This window comes from Oryctolagus cuniculus, chromosome 2 (genome assembly GCF_051225735.1).
Source record: "Oryctolagus cuniculus isolate XC-2025 breed Fujian yellow rabbit chromosome 2, ASM5122573v1, whole genome shotgun sequence".
Taxonomy (NCBI): domain Eukaryota; kingdom Metazoa; phylum Chordata; class Mammalia; order Lagomorpha; family Leporidae; genus Oryctolagus; species Oryctolagus cuniculus.
Genome location: NC_142868.1, coordinates 149,242,972 through 149,258,365, shown reverse-complemented (window position 1 = coordinate 149,258,365; position 15,394 = coordinate 149,242,972). Strand labels below are relative to the sequence as shown.

The following is a 15,394-nucleotide window of genomic DNA, read 5'->3' as shown; positions in this document are numbered from 1 at the left end:
TAATATATGATGATGAGTGACTATGTTACTTGTTTACGTATTTACTCAACTGTAATTTCTGTTATTTTTATTAATGTATTTGAGAGCCAGAGAAACAGAGAAAGAAAGACAGGGATACACACACATACATGGAACTTCTAACTGCTTGTTCACCACCCCCCCATGCCTGCAGCAGCCAGAATGGGCTGGCCTGAAGCTGGGAGTCAGGAACTCAATCCAGGTCTTTCACATTGTTGGCAGGAACCCAATTCCTTGAGTCATCACCACTGCTTCACAGGATCTGCATTGGCTGGAGCTGGAGTCAGGAGCTGGAGCAGGGTATGGAACTCAGGTACTCTAATGTGGTTCATTAACTTCTTTTATGAACACATTTATTTATTTATTTGAAAGTTAGACAGACAAAGATCTCTCTGCTGGTTCACTCTCAAATGTCAGCAACAGCTGGGGCTGGGAAAGGCTAAAGCCAGGAGATTGGAACTTAATCTGGGTCTCACATGCAGATGGTATGGCCCTAGGCTTGTAAATTATCAGCATATGCATTGCAGGAAGCTGGAATTTGGAGTTGAGCCAAGGCTTGAACCCAGATAACTCTGATATGGAATGTGGCCATCTCAGGTGGCATCTTAAGCACTAGGCCAAATGCGTGCTCCACAGATTTCTTAATGAGCATTTTAACACTAAGCCAAATGCTTGTCCCTTGTTATTTTAGAGTGTACTTCTTTGATTTAGAAAATGTTTACATATGAGACTGTGTACTGGTTAAGCCAGAAGCTGCCTCATACGTGTCATTTATATCACATCTCTTGATTATATCATTTTTCCTGTGCTGAATTTAATCTCATGTTTTTTGGTGTATCATGACCCTAGGAGTAAGAGGCTCTATGTGCATAGGCGACTGTACCATTTAGGTTTGTGGAAGAACAGTCTTTGATGCTTCCACGGTGACAGAATTGCTAATGTAGTTCTCAGAACATATCCCTTTCCTTAAGCCAAGCACAATTTAGTAGATTTAATGGAGAGAGCTTCATTGAAAAGGAAGGACATGAATAGAACCTTAAAGGATGGCTTGAATTAGAAAAGAACATGAGTGGAAAGGGCACAGCAAGGGAAAGATACAGCAGGAGCAAATTTATAGAGGTGGATAGGGATATGATATGGCTTATTTTATTTTTAAAGATTTATTTATTATTTGAAAGTCAGAGGTACACAGAGAGAGGAGAGACGAGAGAGAGAGAGAGAGAGAGAGAGAGATCGTCTGTCTGCTGCTTCACTCCCCAATTGGCTGCAATAGCTGGAGCTGGGCCAATCTGAATTCAGTCAGGAGCCAAGAGCTTCTTCTGGGTCTCCCACAAGGATGCAGGGGCACAAGGACTTGGGCCATCTTGTACTGCTTTCCCAGGCCATAGCAGAGAGCTGGATCAGAAGTGGAGCAGGTGCCGGCACTGTGGTGCAGCGGGTTAAAGCTCTGGCCTGAAGCGCCAGCATCCCACATAGGCGCCAGTTTGAGTGCTGGCTGCACCTCCTTTTGCAGTCCAGCTCTCTGCTGTGGCCCAGGAAGGCAGTGGACAATGGCCCAAGTGCTTGGGCATCTGTACCTGCATGGGAGACTAGGAGGAAGCACCTGGCTCCTGGCTTTGGATTGGCATAGCTCCGGTCATAGTGGTCATTTGGGGAGTGAACCAACAGAAGGAAGACTTTTCTCTCTTTCTCTCATTCTCTAACTCTGTCAAATAATTAAAAAAAAAAAAAAAAAGAAGCGCCCATTTAGGATGCCAGCACTGTAGGTGGCGGTTTTACCTGCTACGGCCACAGCGCTGGCCCCACAATATGGTTTAGAAGCCAATAGCACTGAAGTCTAAAGGGGAGATTGTAAGTGATAAGAATGACTGGCAAGATGGAGACCTGATTACCAAAAATTTGAGTCTACAGGCAGAAGACTGCTGAAGTTTGCAAGAGGCAAAAATAGATGTGTTTTTAGGAGTCTAAGCTGACCAGCAGAACACAAAATACACCCAACAGAATAAATAGAATCAAATAAGACTGGGTCATCAAATTTAAGTCATTCAGTGACATTATTTTACATTTTTATAGTTTTTAAATTACTTTTGCTCATGTGAGCATTATTTTGTGTATTATTTAAAATAACATGGGGGCTGGCGCTGTGGTGCAGTGGGTTAACACCCTGGCCTGAAGCGCCGGCATCCCATATGGGTGCTGGTTTGAGACCCAGATGCTCCACTTCTGATCCAGTTCTCTGCTATGGCCTGGGAAAGCAGTATAAGATGGCCCAAGTCCTTGGGCCCCTGTACCTGCGTGGGAGACCCGGAAGAAACTCCTGGCTCCTGACATCGGATCGGCGCAGCTCTGGCTGTTGCGGCAAACTGGGGAGTGATCCAGCGGATGGAAGGCCTCTCTCTCTCTCTCCCTGCCTCTCCTCTCTGTGTAACTCTGATTTTCAAACAAATAAATAAATCTTTAAGAACAAAATAATACAGGAATCTGGTTAGGATATGCCATGTTATCCCATTCTGGGTATGTAGAAACCACAGACTTGGTGATGATGAATGGCTTGACCAAGGTAGGCAGTGAGGAGTGGTTGAATATGAGAATTATGACTGCATAACTGGAGCTTGCACTGTTGCTATGGATTAGAAGAAGCACTACTTAGGTCATTAAATTGATCTCAAGGAACTTAAACATGTACATTTTACTACTGAAATAAGTTAAGTCCGGTTAAGCAGACCTAGCCACACACATCTGAGAGTATGCTTCCCTGCTCATAGCCCATTTTTTTTAGTATTCAAGCAGATCTTTTAAAAAGACCTTATGTTAAGCGTATTGACCAAGTGTGAGTTTTTTCAATTCTTTAAGAGAACTACATTCTTTAAAACCTAGGATGTTATTGGTTTTTAAGCTGAGCCTCATTAGTAAGTACCTTAGCAAAGAACAAACTCAAAATTTTAAAAACATTGACTGTGACTGATAAATTTTTTCTTTAGGAAACTTTTTATTGAAGCTTAACATTCATTCACAATAATGCACAAGTCAGTGGATTTTCACAAATTGAATATGCTCGGACTGAGAAACTCAATATAAGGGGTATCCTAGATACCCTCTTCTCTTCCCAGGTGACCCAACAACTTACAAAGATTTTTCCTTCATTTATATAGTAGAACTATATACTTTCACCTATATAGGAATGAAACACACATTAAAAACCATTTAGAGGGGTGGGAGAGTGGGTGGGAGGGCAGGTATGGTAGGGAGAATTACTATGTTCCAAATGTTGTATTTATAAGATAAATACAAATAAATAAAAATTAATTTTAAAAAATTCTACTATTTTCATATTTTGTATACCTATCTTAATACTTTGTAAAGAGTTAAAAATCTTTCATTCTTTTTAGTATTAGTGTTTGCTGCCCCTATATTAGCCATATATATATGTATATGTATTATATATATACTTAATGACTAAAGCCTCCATTTTAATATAAAGAAAACTGTCATTCTTAGATATCCTGGAACAATTTTGAGACAGCTAAATTTCAATTTTCCATTGTTTTAATGCTTTAACAACTATGGTATGATTTTCAGAATTTCATCATCTTAGACATTTTTGGCATTTTTTTCTTTTCATTCTAGATGCAGTCTATAGGTTTTATGATAGTTAATTATCTAGTGATTCTCTTTCAGTTTGCTTTACTAGACTTGTCATCTGTGTTAATCTAAGTCAGGGGAATTGGCTATATAATTCCCTCCCCCCAAATTCAACATTTATACATCTTTTAAAAATGTTTTTTAATTTTTAATCAGTTTTTAACAGATTCAATGCAGTTCCTAGAAACGATTCTAAGAATGTAATTATATTTAACACTTATATGTCAATAGCAAGCTCAATATTTGATTTCCCTTATTTAGTATGTTTAAATTAATTTTTAATTATAATCCCTTATTACTACTACCTAAGAGCTTTTTATTACTTTTTTTTAAAGATTTATTTGTTTATTTGACAGGCAGAATGATAGAGAGGGAGAGAGAGATATTCTATTCACTGATTTGGGGTTAAGTTCCTATACCTAGACCTACACCCTAGCCTTAAAACTAAACCTAGCCCTAAACCTAATGTTAATCCTAACCATAGAACTAAAGTAGATGTAGCCCCAGCCATCGCCCTAGCCTTAGTACTAGCCCTAACCCTACCCTTAACCCTAGACCTAGCCCTAATATTAGCCCTAGTTCTAGCCCTAGCCTGATCCCTAACCCTAAACCTAACCATAACCCTAACCCTACCCTAGCTTTAATCCTAACCCTAACCCTAACCTTAGCCCTAGCCCTAACATTAGCCGTAGCCTGAGCCCAAACCCTAACCATAACCATAACCCTAACCCTAGCCCTAGCTTTAATCCTAACCCTAAACCTAACCCTAGCCATATCCCTAATCCTAACACTAGCCCTAGTTCTAGCCCTAGCCCTAGCCCTAACTCTAACACTAAACCTAACCCTAGCCCTAATCCTAACCCTAACACTATCTAGTCCTAACCCTAATGCTAGCCCTAACCCTAACCCTTTCCAATCATGGAATCTCCAAATGTCAGTTTCAACCATACATATTATATTTTTCTGGCACTCTGTTAGTTACCACAGATCAAGGAAAATATATGGTATCTGTCTATTTGGGACTAGATTATTTCACTAGGTATAATGGTTTCCAGTTGCATCCATTTTGTTGCACAAGACAGGATTTCATTCTTTTTTATGGCTGAGTAGTATTCATACTATATCTATACCATAATTTTTTTTATCCAGGCATCACTTGATGGACATCTGGCTTGATTCTATGCCTTAGTTATTGTTAATTGAGCTGCAATAAACATGGGGGTACAGATAATTCTTTCATATGCTGACTTCATTTCATTTTTGGTAAATTCCCAGGAATGGGATTGCTGGGTTCTGTGATAGATCTATTTTCAGCTTTCTGAGGTATCTTCATACTGTCTTCCACATTGGCTATACTAGTTTACATTCCCACCAATGGTGGATTAGGATACCTTTTTCCTTATATCCTCACCAGCATTTGTTGTTTATTGATTTCTGTGTGAAAGCAATTCTAATTGAGGTAAGGTGAAACCTCATGGTGGTTTTATTTTTTTAAAGATTTATTTTATTTATTTGAAAGGCAGAGTTACAGAGAGAGAATGAAAGAGAGAGAGAGAGAGAGAGAGAGAGATCGAGAGATCTTCCATCTACTGGTTCATTCCCCCAATGGCTGCAATCTCTAGGGCTGGGCCAGGCCAAAGCCAGGAGCCCAGAGCTTCATCTTGGTCTCCCACGTGGGCACAGGGACCCAAGCACTTGGGCCATCCTCCTCCGCTTTCCCAGGTGCATTAGCAGGGAGATACATTGGAAGTGGAGCAGCCAGAACTTGAACTGGCCCCATATGGGATGCCAGCATTGCCAATGGTGGCTTAACCTGCTACGCCACAGTGGCCTCCTCGTTGTGATTTTGATGTTCATTTTCCTGAAAGCTAGTGATCCTGAACATTTTTTCAGTAGATCCAGTTTTTCCAGTACCATTTATTGAAGAGATTATCCTAACTCTACTGTGTGGTCTGAGCACTTTTGTTGAAAAACTGTTGACTATATGTTCATGGATTATTCTGGGTTCTCTTTTCTGTTCCATTGATCTGTATATTGGTGTTTATGCCAGTACCAACCTGTTTTAGGTGAGTGACATAATTTCCTTTCTGCTGTGTGTATTTCCCTCCAGATTCTTTGCCAGGCCTCGACCACTATGTTCCCTTTGAATATGAGTTAGCTTTGCCACTTATAAACATTAGCATCTTCTTGTGATTGACTACTGTCCTGTTTTGAAATCTGGTAATTTCTTGCTACAACATCCCTTTCTAGAACTTTATTTTACCTATGCCAGCAGCCCTACCGTGATTCCTTTCGGACCTATGTTGTGCCTTGCAAGATATATCTACTCCAAGTAAGTCCCCCTTGCAACATTATCTACTTTTCCTTTCTGAGTTACGGAAGGAATGTTCCCTGAAAAGGGAGGGAGGAAGCTCCTTTCTGCACTCTCATCCACATTTTTCCCGAGGGAAGCAAGGGATTTCTGTGTGACATACTCAAGTTTCACTTACGAAGTGTATATAGTCCATTATGAGGGAAAAAGTGTTACCATCTGATGTGTAAGAATATGAGTATAGGCAAATCCAGAGTTCATTGAATCACACTGTGTTTTTCTGAAGAATCAGTCTCCACATTATATACATAATATTGGCATCAGGGGTCTGTCTCCCTTCCCCCTTATTTCCTACTGTCTTGTTTTTGTTTATATTTCTGTTTTTCTCCAGAGTTCTGTTTCTTAGTCAATATGTTCCATTTGATTTTCCTTCAAGATACAGCTGAGTGGCAGTAGCAGGCCCCTGGGTCTTTAGGTTTTGCATGTTATCTGCATCCTTGCAGGTGAGCCAGCAAATAGCTCCCTCCTGCACCTGTGTGCACTCTATCATTCTCTCTCTCTCTCAAATTCTCACTAACTGTTGTCTGACCTACTATATTATATCATATTAACAGATTCTCTAGCTAGTTCTTTTAGATGTTACCAAATACCCTCTCCCAAGAAGGGGACATTGCAAAGGGAGGAGAGAAGAGGCAGGTGACAAGGGATAAAAAAGCTCCCACCTTCCATGTTAGCTCTTTGAAAAGGCTCGGGAACTTCTGTAGGTGATAGAGAGGACAGGAGAAGACATTAGTACTTGTGGTTGTTTCTGCTCTTTCAGGGCAAGTGGAGTGGATGCTGTCAGCTGATGGGTTTTGGCTGTAGTGTAGAGGAAAAGCAGCTGCTGGCTGTGGCTGCACTGTGGCTTGGGCAGAGTTCCCTCCAGAACTGCGCGTACCCTGGAGAGACTTTCACAGACTTGATGATTTTCTGTCCTCTTGATGGACATTTGTGTTTGTGAAGATCAAAGGAACAGGCTTTTCTCTCCATGATCCTTTGGGAATGGAGGAAAGATGACATTTTGGGGGGTAAGACATTTGCTGCTTTATGTAGAAAGTCATATTCTGACTTGTTTTCCTCTCTCTCTCTTTTTTTTAAAGATTACTTACTTATTTATTTGAGGGGTAGAGTTACAGAGAGAAGAGACAGAGAAAGGTCTTCCTTCCATTGGTTCACTCCTCAAATGGCTGCAACAGTCAGAGCTGCGCCAATCCAAAGCCAGGAGCCGGGAGCTTCTTCCGGGTTTCCCGTACAGGGGCCCAAGCATTTGAGCCATCTTTTACTGCTTTCCCAGGCCATAGCAGAGAGCTGGATAGGAAGTGGATCAGCCAGGACTAGAACCAGTGCATATGTGGGATGCCAGTGCTGCAGGTGGAGGCTTAGCCCACTATCCCCAGTGCAGGCCCCTTCTTCTCTTTATTAACCACAGTACTACCCTAGAATGGGAAGCTTCCCACCGATTTCTTATCCACGTAACAGACCTCACCCATAAGAGAAGCATGTGACTGTCACCATAGCTCTGTGCAGCTACTCAGTGCATGGCTTTGGGACCTTCTCCTTATAGCCAGCAAAAGCAATTTTCCGGGTTTGTGCACAGGTGGTTCAACAGTGTATCAACAGAATTCATGTTTTAACCATACTGTAATAGGGAAAGCCTGATATAGTTGTACTAAGTATGACCAAGAGTTGGTATTTGCAGGATGATATCAGTTACATGTTGTTTTTTTTTTTTTTTCTCCAAGATACTTCTGAAATAATTTTTTTTTCAAGATACTTTTTCAAACTATTAGTTCATAGGCTCTACTTTTGTTTGAGCTTAGGAAGTATTAAATTTGACAGTGCTTACTGTTTCTTAATGCATAGTCTGTTTTTTTTAAACATTTACTTATTTAGTTGAAAGAGTTACAGAGAGAAATAGACAGAGAAGTAGGTCTTCTATCTGTTGGATCACTCCCAGATGGCTACAATGGCCAGAGCTGTGCCAAGCAGGAGTCAAGATCTTCACCCAGGTCTTCCACATGAGTGGCATCTTCTGCTGCTTTTCTCAGACCAGTATCAGGGAGCTGGACTTGAAGTGTTGCAGCTGGAATACAAACCAGAACCCATATCAGATGCTGGCATTGCAGGTGGTGACTTTACCCAATATGTTACAATGTTGGCCCTTTAATGCATATTCATTATTGAAAACTTGAAAAAAATAATTTTTGATTAAATTTAGCTATGATGTAACATTTGGGGCTAATTAGTATTTCTAACCTTTGGTCTCATTTTAAGATAGTTACTCTTAAGGTATGGCTAGTTCTCTGTCTCAAACAAAAAAGACAATATTTACATTTTCTTATTGAACTGCTAGTTAACCCCTTTTGTTTCAGAAGTTGTTGGGGGGTGGAGCTGGGCTTGCATTGGGAGAGTTTATGCTGCACATTTACTCAAGAAAGTAGTGGACAGATGCATGAAAAGGCCCTTGTCAACAACATTTTTTGCCTAGGTTCTGGGGAATTCATACCTTGATGAGCAGTATACACAGACACATGCACACACACACACACACACACAGGTCAAGGTTTAGCTGAATTCTGGTAGCATCTCCTCTCACTTTCTCTTCTTTTCAAGATTGTCTTCAAGAGTTTTTTCTTGTTTGGGATGTATTCATTTGAAAGGCAGAGTGACAGAGAGAAAAAGAGAGAGAGAGAGAAAGATCTTCCATCCACTGTTTCATTCCCCAAATACCTACAACATCTGAGGATGGGCCAGGCCATTGTAAAGATCCAGGCATTTTATTCAAGTCTTGCACATGGGTGGTAGGAACCCACGTACTTGGGCCATCATCTGTTGCCTCCAAGGTACATTAGCAAGAAGCTGGGTGGGAAATGGAAGCAGGACTTTGTCCCAGGTACTCTGGTGTGGGATTTGGGCATCTCAAGAAGTAACTTAACCAATACTGTACCACAACCCATGTCCTGATGGTTTCTTTTTAATATTTCACATAAAAACATTTCTAGCTAGGAAGATGTTAGAGTAAGACAAGGTTGTTTCCCTAGATCAAGATTTTTCCCACTGCTCCAGCTTTTCTCACATCCTGTTTAATTCTGGGTTCTGATAAAATACCAAAGTTAACTAAATTATTTTAAAATTAAATTTTTTAGACTTAGCTTAGGTTCTCAGCAAAATTAGGAGGAATTGGGAACTCTTGATCCCATTCTCCCTCATGGGAGGCAGGGACATAAGTACTTTAATCATCATTGCTCTTTCCCAGTGTTGGCATCAGCAGGAAGCTGGAATAAGGAGCTAGAGCCAGGAACTAAACCCAGGCACCCCATGTGGAAGTGGGTATCCCAACATCACTCTTAACTATAAGATCAAATGTCTGCCCCAAAGGAACATTTTAAAACAAAAAGAAAATAAACATAGGATGAGAGTGCTTTTAACTTGATTACTTCATGATTAATTTGGTGATTCTTAGTAACAAGTATTAGGAAGGTTCTTTGTGCCTGGTGCTAGAATTATGAAGATAAAAAAGGCAACCCCCTGCCATCAGGTCATATGTGGTTGAGAGAAAAATGATCTCATAAGAGCTGATGGTAATCATATGCATTAAGAGCAATCCTAGACACTCAGGAGCTTTAGAGAGTGGGACAGAGGCCTCCAGCACTGCCTGAGGTTGATGGTGGAGAGGATGGGTCAGGGGAGGATTTCTGTAGCAGCTAACATGTGTGTTTATCCAAGGATGCGTTTAGGGGAAATATATGAATGAGTTGGGGTGGAGAGAGAAGAGAGAATGGTGTTATTGACAGAGGGCACAGTATTAGCAAGGCTTTGGAGTCTAGAAAGAGCAACGCGGATATGGAGGGAACATCAAGCAGTTTAATGTTGCTTAAGGATAAAGCAGAGAAAGGGAGAGGAGGAAAATGAGGCCAGATAATTAGGCAGGGGTGTTATCTTCCATGGTAAGGCGTTTGGACTTTTTCCCATAGCTGATGGGGTGCCAGTAAGGTTTAAAAGGGGACATGCCACAATTATTCTTTTATCGGACCATAATTTCAATTCCTTCCCACTTTGAGGAACTGCTGAGTATTTGTCAACCCAATGGTGTTGGGGATGTTTTTCCCCTGATGAGTGGACAAGCTGAATTCTTCAGAGAGATGCTGCCTGACCCATATGGCCCACTGACAGTTTGACAGTTGACAGCTTTTAGTCAGACTAGACTCACTTAAGCTGCTTACCCATCCTGAGGCAAGCACACGGCCAGAGCCCGGACTTCACATCATTCTGGCTGTCTTAATTGGGCACTAATTAAATGTTTTGGCTGGAAACCTCTTCTTGCCATGGCTGAATGGACTCATTTGAGGCCAATATTTCAGGGAAACATCTTGTTAGGCTGATCTGATTCCCTATTTAAAAAGAAAACGCACATACTCAGTTTGTTCCTTCCTATTTGGGCCTAGGGATTTATCTATTTTATATACACACACACACACACATATATATATATATATATATATATATATATATATATTTGCTTTTAGGAAAAAAATGAAAAATTTAAAAAGGATTTGTGTAGTTGATTGCAGGTATGTGTATAAAAGTGTGTACATACTTTCACATGCATAGAGATCTTGTATATTCATATGTCTTCATACACACAAACACATGACTCCGGATAGGAGCTGATAGCACAGCTCTGGATTCAAGAGGCTAGAGGTCACATCCACATTTTATTTGACATTTACTTTAAGCATCTAATTCCTCTGTTTATGGCTTAGTTTCTGTACTTGTAACGAAGTCACAAGAGAAACATATTAGAATTGTACCATAATATTTCAGAGTGAAAATTAGGGATGGGGATGATACAGCTCTAATCCTGGAAGTTTCTAACAGGCTAGCTAGGTGCCTGAAATCTACTTCCCATCTTTACTTAGCTGTTGCATGCTGATAGGTATTTTTTTCTCAACCTATTCCAAATGCACGATAGTGAGCAAGGGTCACTCTTGAGTTTATATTGTAAAGGATACAAATAATGTCTTCAGTGTCAGCAAGATGAGCAGTAGTTGCTGCATATACATTGAAGAAGTCAGAGACAACACCATCCATCTGCAGCTCATCCCGAGTTGGTTATACAGCTATTGAAGGTATTGGATGGACTACCATTGACACGAAATAGAAATTATTATTTCTTTACAAATTTCTCTACTTTCTGAAACTACATTTTTGCTATGACTTTTGCTTTTCTGGTAAAATAAACCTAGCAATATAATGGCTCCTTCTCTCCCAAATAATGATGGTCTTATAGTATTAAATAGGACTACCATGACAATTGAGATTTCTGGAGGTTAAAATTAATTCCCATATTATAATTTTCTTTGAAGACATAGAATGAGATAGCAGGATTTGAAGGCAATTTCTTCTCTGGGAAAGGAAAAATAAAATGTGCTCTAGTTCAACTCTTTCAATTATCCTAATGTGTGTTAATATGTAGAGTATCTGATAAGTACAGGTTTATAAGACAAAATCCCATCTATTAACTAGTCTTGAGTGAATTTGCATTTGGTTACTAAGGAGGAACTTATTCATGATCAACAATTGTGAACAGAGTCCAGTAAAACACTGCTCCATCTGAACTAAAGTAGATCTTAAAACCCCTTTGATGTGTGTGCTTCTTTGGTCTTAAGGACACATTAAAGTATATGTTGAACTTTCTAATATTCACTTTATTTAATGAGAAATGTTTTCCTGACACTTCTTATGTATCCACTCCTTCTCCCTGCCTTTTTTTTTCTTTTTTTTTTGTTCTGAGCAATGATTCTGTGTTCTTTTCCTATTTAAAATTTAAAGAGTTACATTTGGGAGAGGAACAATGTAGGGAAAGGAAACCCCTGGAGTGTGTCTGATGTGATCGTTCTCCTCTGTGCCACCATTTTTCCTCCTGCTGTGGGAGCGCTAAATGATAATGCCTGATACCTTACTGAATAAAGCCTGCCACGGTTTCCAGCTGTGAGCATGTGATCAGTTTTTATGTTTGATTTTTGCACACAAGTATACTACTGCAAGCATGTCCACACACTACTTCACAAATGTTTAAGGGGGGAATTGCTATTGAGTGAACCAAACATTAAACAAACACTGGGTAATTGCGTTAAAAAGAAACATTTATTTTAGAAAGGCATGTTTCTATTCAGACTCAGAATTTTACAAAATTTTAACTTAGATTTAATAGTCAAATATAACCAAACAACCAATCCTTAATAAATTTACTTTCAAGTTAATTTTAGTCTGGAATGAATTGTCCAAAATAGAAAGAGATTATGTTACTACCTGTGCTTTGCTATAATGATTAAATATGATTGTAATTGTGCAATGGGCTGATTCATTTATAAGAAACATTGACTAATATTTCCTCTACTATGTCATTTTAAAATGGAATGTCATAAGGTATAATTTTAAAATCCATATTTTTCTAGAAGCAGCATATTACATGTATATGATCTTGGTTTTAGTGACATATTTTGGTAATATTATAACCTTACATGTCAGAGCATTGTATTTTAATGTATTTCCTATAAATAGGCAATACATATTTCTTATTGCTCATTTGTTCAAATCCATAAAAGGCTGTCTATTTAAATCAGTTATGCTGAATTAAAAATATGATATTATTGGAAAACAAATTATCTGTATTCTTGCTGTTAATTCTGAAATGCTACTGCTGTCATTTATAATTTGTAGTGTGCCATGATGTTTGTTGAACACTAGAACTTATCATACACTTCTTGACTCATTGGTCAGTGTAGGGAAAAAACAAAAAGCAAAGAAAAAGTCTTGAAGGAATACATTAGCAGAAAAAGAAGAAAAGTTATTTTATTTTTAGTGATTAGATGGTTTATTTGTTGGTTGTGGTTTAGTGGTTTAAAGATGGGAGGATGCATGCATTTTTTATGAATAAATGAAGTGCCTATACCCATTTTTTAAATTTTTTTTAAATTTATTTAACAGATAGAGTTAGACAGTGAGAGAGAGAGACATAGAGAAAGGTCTTCCTTCCGTTGGTTCACCCCCCAAATGGCCACTATGGCCAGAGCTATGCTGATCTGAAGCCAGGAGCCAGGTGCTTCCTCCTGGTCTCCCATGCGGGTGCAGGTGCCCAAGCGTTTGGACCATCCACCACTGCCTTCCCAGGCCACATCAGAGAGCTGGACTGGAGGAGGAGCAACTGGGACTAGAACCCAGCACCCATATGGGATGCTGGCACCGCAGGAAGAGGATTAACCACGTGAGCCACAGCTCCGGGCCCCTCCCCCCATATTTTTTTTTTAAATTCTACTTCCATGTAGAATTCTTTGTCTTATGTGCTATCAGTTGTATTTGTCTTCAGTACTATCCAGTTTCAGGCATTCACTAGAGATCTTATTATGTATCACCCCCAAAATAAAAGGGTACTGTTGTACATTATCTAACATATACATATTAAATGTGTTTATTTATCTATATATATCTTCCACTCAGCCATCTGTCATCTGCCTGACCATCCTTCCATCTATCTGTAAGTCCCCTTGAAGTATGAGATTAAAAAATGGCTATATTTCTTTGAGCTGGTGTATTGGAACTAAAAAAAAAAAAGGAGTTTTTAAAAAGATTTATTTACTTATTTGAAAGGCTGAATTACAGAAAGGGAGAGGCAGAGGCAGAGGGAGAAGTCTTCCACCTGCTAGTTCACTCCCCAAATGGTTGCAATGGCCAGGGTTGGGCCAGACTGAAGCTAGGAGCCAAGATACTTATCCAGGTCTCCCATTTGGGTGCAGAGCCCAAGGACCCTAAGCCCTCCTCTCCTGCCTTTCCAGGCAGATTAGCAGGGAGCTGGATCAGAAATGGGGTAGATAGGACTTGAATTGGGTATCCAGTTGGGATACCAGTGCTTCATATGGTGGCTTAACCTAGTGTACCAGAGTGCAGCCCCCAAAATGATAGTTTTGAGAGTGATGAGGCATTAGTGTGGGTATTTACCAGGATTAAAACTTCCGACACTGTTAGGAATATGGGGATATGTAAGGCAGGTTGAGGAGAGAATAGAGAATTACCGAGCAACTGAGCCAATCTGTATCATGAACAGAGTTACACATTTGTACACTTCAGATTTTTTTCTGTTAAATGCAAATGTTTCTTATCTCCGTATTCCAAACTGATATTCCCAAATAAGTGGTTGCCAGTTTGCAACCTCCAGAGGTGAAAAGCTCTCTCTTGTAGATTTCCCCTTGTGTTTCGTGGGTCAGAACTGTGGCAACTGTCTGTGTTTTAACCAGTCACTTGCAAGAGGGATATGTCGTTTTCTGAGACAGCAAAATAGAGAAGAGTGGGCACTTAGGAACAAGATAGGCTAGTCTTCCAAAGCTTTTCCTCTCACTTACAAATGTAAGAAAATTTTCAAGTCTACCAGAGATTGGCATGTGTAGAGAGAGTCATTGCAAATTTTACATCTAAATCTTGTTTAATGCAAAAAGGTGACAGTGGATTTTAGTATTTTCTGGTTTAAGTCATTCAGAAATCCTTTTGAAGCCCAAGTTAATAAAATATAGTCTACCACCTTACCTCTTAGATAAGTCGATTCTTAATCTGCTCCTACCACTACTATTTCCCAATTAAATAGCCAAAAGAGTCAGTCTTTAGAATGGATTAATGACCTGCAAAATTCCATTTAAACATAGCCATTCTTGAGTTTTATTAGTGGAAAAATACAAACTGGTCTGTGGTCATGGATTATTACAGATTCACTCCAGACTGCTGAATTGAACTCTGATGAACCTGCGACACTCTCCATTAAACCTCAAAATGAGCTTTCTCTTAATTGGGGAGTAGAAACAGAAAGTAAACTAGTGGCTGGCAAATGCCAGATTTGTGAATGATTTCTTTATTGTGGACAGGGGATTGAAACATTTTTAGATGTTAATGGAGGTGAAGGAGAGTGGGGTGGTGAATGAAATGTATTCATTTATTAAGCCTTATTCTCTTCTGGGCAATATACATATGTAATATTTTAAAAACCCAAGTATAATACATAAGGGAGATAGTATTATGGTTGTTTTGGATGATAAAATTGATTTCAGAAAACTGAAGTGATTATGCCAGCCTAAATAATCAATTACTGCTCTAGGATTGGAACTAAAGCATTCTACAGATATTTATTAAGTTCTGGATGTGTATAGTAAAAGAACCAGACATCATCTTTGCCCTTCTGTGATTTACAGTCTAGTGGAAGATACCAATATTAAAAAAATATTCATATAAAATATGCATTACTATAAATTATGAAGCTTTTTGAAGAAAAAGTACAGGATGATTTCTTTTCCATTTTTATTTCCTTTTAAAAGATTTATTTATTTATTTGAAAGAGTT

The 15,394-nt window shown here is 39.3% G+C and overlaps 1 protein-coding gene across 8 annotated transcripts in view; it reads left to right on the top strand.

Annotated features, from left to right (window-relative positions):
- LOC138848811 (uncharacterized) overlaps positions 1-15,394 on the top strand; it is a 546,369-nt gene that overhangs the window by 127,944 nt on the left and 403,031 nt on the right. The window contains exon 3 of one of the 8 annotated variants that reach the window (XR_016230337.1): positions 241-331. The exons of the other annotated variants lie outside the window; for them this stretch is intronic. The gene's annotated coding sequence lies outside the window, so the exon portion shown is untranslated. The remainder of the gene's footprint in view (positions 1-240; positions 332-15,394) is intronic. 8 annotated transcript variants of the gene reach the window in all.